Genomic DNA, 4,268 nt, shown 5'->3' on the forward strand with positions numbered 1-4,268 from the left:
TAATTAGTATATATATATATATATATATATATATATATATCTTATTTCTAGTAAAAATCTATAGTTTCGTCCAAGAAAAAGATCTTACACCGAAGACAAGGTCAGTGGTATTTTTTTTTTTTCAATATTAGTTTAGTTTCTAATATAAATTTGTACTGTTTCATTTCTTAAGGACCATTATGTGGTCCCCTTTCACGAGTTATAATATGATTAACAAATGTAAACCCTACAGAGTGCTAGAGAGAGAAGGAGTCATTGTCAATAGCTGTAAGGAGGACCGAAACCTACCATTAAATACTCCCTCTTTGGCACAGTGAAAGAAAAAGAGACATTGAGCTGCGGCACAGCATTCATATGGATCAGTGGAGAGAAGAGGATCACGAGACCCTTCTTTTAATTACTCCAAACATGCATGGCCTGTTCCTTTTTTTGTTAATTTCTATGTATCCAGATATCGGTACCCTCATCACAGGATTTGCATCATTCAATGGGAGTTCATCTCTTTTCACAAGGAGTTCATCTCTTTTCACAAGCATGTTGGTTTGAGAGGTTGAAGCTGCCAGCATGATCTGGTAATTAGCCACACTCTTTTTCCTCATCTCATGTCTAATTTTAGCCGCTAGGCTTTCGATAAAAAAAATGGTCAAAATTCATCTACTCTTTTAGTTCTAATTCAAGGTTTTCGGTATCAATCAATGTTGCAAAAAGGGATGAAATTTTTAGAACAGGTTTTAAGTTTACCTGTCTTCTTGTTTTGTTTTCTTTTTCTGAAGTTCTCACTATTTTATAAAAGATACTTATTATAAACTGGAATTAATACTTAAAAGGAAACCTACCAAAAGGGAAACTTTTGGTTATTATAAGATGTGGTTCCATCAGGTCATCTTGCAGCTTCAATCACTCAAAAACCAACAGAATAGTTCCTTCACAAATGATTTCTGGTACTTTTTCAACTTCAGTCTCAATTTCAGGTATCAGTCTTTCTCATACTTGACTCTTTCAGTCTCATATTGTTTCATTTTTACTAATTTCAACTGTATGTGTTTAAATACATGTGTTCCCATTCACTTATCCATACATACATATTCATGCACAAATATTTATTTGTTAATAATGAAAGAAGATGTGTAAAAGTAAGCAAAAGAAGAATATACATACATATTCATGCACAAATATTTATTTGTTAATAATGAAAGAAGATGTGTTTGTAAAGTAAGCAAAAGAAGAATATGGGACATATATAAGACAAAGTATCTGCTTGAGTTATAAATAGTCACTGAATAATTCATGACTTCTAAGACTTTAACATATTCTGGATAGTACAATACTATCTGTATTTGTGTGGTTCTACAACATAAAAGTGATAGATCTAACAGAGACAATCGTTCACGTAATTGCTTCTAGTCGTACTCATTTGTCTCATAATCTTAACAACCTTTCTTTAACTTTTTTTGGGATGTGTTTTCTGATGTGAGTTAGAGACAAACACAAGCGGTCTAATTTGTTACTTTCCTGGGTAGACAACTGTATGTGGTCCAACATTGTTAGCTTGAAAGCTTGTGAGATTATGTTCATATGTAGATATAAAGATCCACCGATTGAAACTATCCAAAATGTAATGCACTATATTGTGCATCTTTTCTTTGTATTTTTGCCTTAAATTTTGTTTTGGTTGATCGGTGTTGCATCAGTCTCATACTATAGTCACATACACAGTTTTAGGTGGTGGTACAGTTGCATTAATTTGTGACTGTTACGAGTTGATATCATGTGCTGCCAATAACATCACCTCATGCTCAGTCCTAGTAGTAATTGCAAAAGAAAGTGTTATTGAACATTAAAATGACACAGCTAAAAGTTGTCCTTCTTAATTTGGGAGTATATATTTTTAAGATATATATATATATATATATAAAAGGTAAAAAAATAAGCAAAAGTATAAATATAATTGTATGCAGTATTTAATGCTGTATCCATCTTTCAATGTTCAGGAAAATGAATTACTGCAATTAAGACATTTTGCAGCAATATCATGTTATGCAAGTCTGCTTAGAAACTGACTACCCATGACTAATGTAAAAGAATATTTTCAAATTCTATTAAATATCTGAAGATTTCATTCCAGATTAATGACAATTTTACAAGACGTCTCAATTAAATAGTGATTCTGATTATCAGTATCAGTATGAGCTAGTTCTTTTGTGCTTGTAATTGTGCTGTTTGAAGAAGCCAAGGGGGATTTGAAAGAATGCCTTAAAATCACTACCAAAAAATCAAATTTCTATACTTCAATCGTGCTTAGAGATAGCTAAGTTTTGATGACGATTAACCTTGCCCTAAATGGCATTCTATAAAAATAAGTTAAAAGTTCAACTAAATTATTTATGTGGCTGTGTGCCTTTTTTTTATACAAACATTAAAATCTGTAATTACTTTTCACTTCTTATATATATATATATAGATAGATAGATAGACACACACAAATAATTCATATAATACTAACATTTTAGGAAAAGTACAGGAATTACAAAACTCCACAGTTTATGTGTAGATTTCATTTCACTTTTGATTTAGCAGCAAAAGTACAGAAGGAGGGCACATCTATCTCAGGATATACCAATCAATCACTCAAATTTCATCCAGTTACTTAGAAATTTAGTTTGCAATGGATTCTTATAATGTGTGTGTTATCCTATTAAATTTATACAGCTGTTGAAGATGGTTGCTTTTATTTTAGGTCTATGAGAAAGGAAAAATCAGTGAAAATGGGTTCACAAATAGTTTGTGTTTAAAGGTTCTAGGCTGGTTATAATTAGTATGTATTCCCTTCCAGTGGTTACTAATAATATGCGAGTATATTGGGATAAATATATGTTCTCTGTTAAAATGTTTTACTGCAACGACAACAGTTTAACAACTTACATAAATATCATTTGGGCTAAATAATACAAAATAATGCAAAATTTTCTCAAGAACAATCCTAGCAAAGATTGATCCTATAGTTCAAATCATGCATCTATGCTTATTTGCTTTTAAGAAGCTAAAACCAGCTATATTTCAAATTAAATTATAGTTCTAATAAATCATATATACTTCACATTATTTGAGTTTTTCAGAATTTACTTTGTGACATTTTTTTTTTGCAGACATTGCATCGTGAGATGTGCTGCTTACTCCAAATTATTGAAATGAAAAATTAAAGATTGAATGAAAAATTGAAAAGAGCGAAAAATCTGTGTTCTACTAATTTAGGATGATTTTATTTTCATATTTACTTTTTTTATATTTGTTTCTCGTGTAACGCAAATTTATTGCTATTCCATAAAAAGGAAATCCATGTCTTTAAGAACGGTCTCCTCTAAAATAACGGTAATGTTGATAAATAACAATAAATTCTAAATCCTAAATAATGACATAATAATTTTTTTATTAATAAAAAAATAAAATAAAATATAATTTCAGAGGTTATCCAACTCTTATATAAAGTACAAGAGACAAACATGTTACGTCCAAAAAAACAACTAATCCCAGAGCATCAGGAAAAGTCATCAAACCAGATAATCCAAAGTAAGCACCACAGCTTAAAACCAAAAACTGATGGTTGTAGGGTGCTTAGAAATGTTGTTCAGGTTCTTTCATATATAAGGGTAGGAACACCAATTTGTGTTCCTTTTTTATTTATATTTATTTATTGTTTGTCGATTAAAAAAAAAACAGATACAACATCCAAAGAACACCTTTACTGCCAAACAGAAACCACCCGGACAACAACAATCCACCAACTAATAACTAAACAACAAACTAAATCGAATACAAACATACTAAGGTATCAAGATACCTGACACCAATCTGTAAACCGAGAAGTAGGTTGAAGGAACTTTAGAAGTGACCCAAAATCAAGACCTCAGTCGAGTCAAAGAGAAAAATTCAGAGTGATCCACCACACTGTCTTTGAAAATTACCTTATTGCTATGACACAAAATATCTCTTACCATCGCAATCCACACACTTCCCAAAACTTAATTAACAAATAATAATGATTGGTTTTATATATGAATGTGTTTTATTATAAATATAATTTATAAAACTCTATGCATTTTTTTATCAACAAGAAACAAATAAATTAAATAGACCCACTTAAGAAGTGGTACAACCCTCATAACAAGAGAGACAAAGAACACCTTTCTCCATACACGAACAAAAATCCAAAATGAAATTCGCCTAGTGCCTACCCTTACACTACTAACTAAAGAAAACAGAAAAATCAA

The 4,268-nt window shown here is 30.6% G+C and overlaps 1 long non-coding RNA gene across 1 annotated transcript; it reads left to right on the plus strand.

Moving 5' to 3' along the window:
• Positions 1-250: 250 nt before the first annotated feature.
• LOC137810862 (uncharacterized) lies at positions 251-2,868 on the plus strand. Its single transcript, XR_011080982.1, has 2 exons — positions 251-971; positions 2,578-2,868. It is a non-coding gene; the product is annotated as an uncharacterized lncRNA (long non-coding RNA).
• The last annotated feature ends 1,400 nt before the right edge of the window (positions 2,869-4,268 follow it).

Source organism: Phaseolus vulgaris, chromosome 2, assembly GCF_000499845.2.
Source record: "Phaseolus vulgaris cultivar G19833 chromosome 2, P. vulgaris v2.0, whole genome shotgun sequence".
Taxonomy (NCBI): domain Eukaryota; kingdom Viridiplantae; phylum Streptophyta; class Magnoliopsida; order Fabales; family Fabaceae; genus Phaseolus; species Phaseolus vulgaris.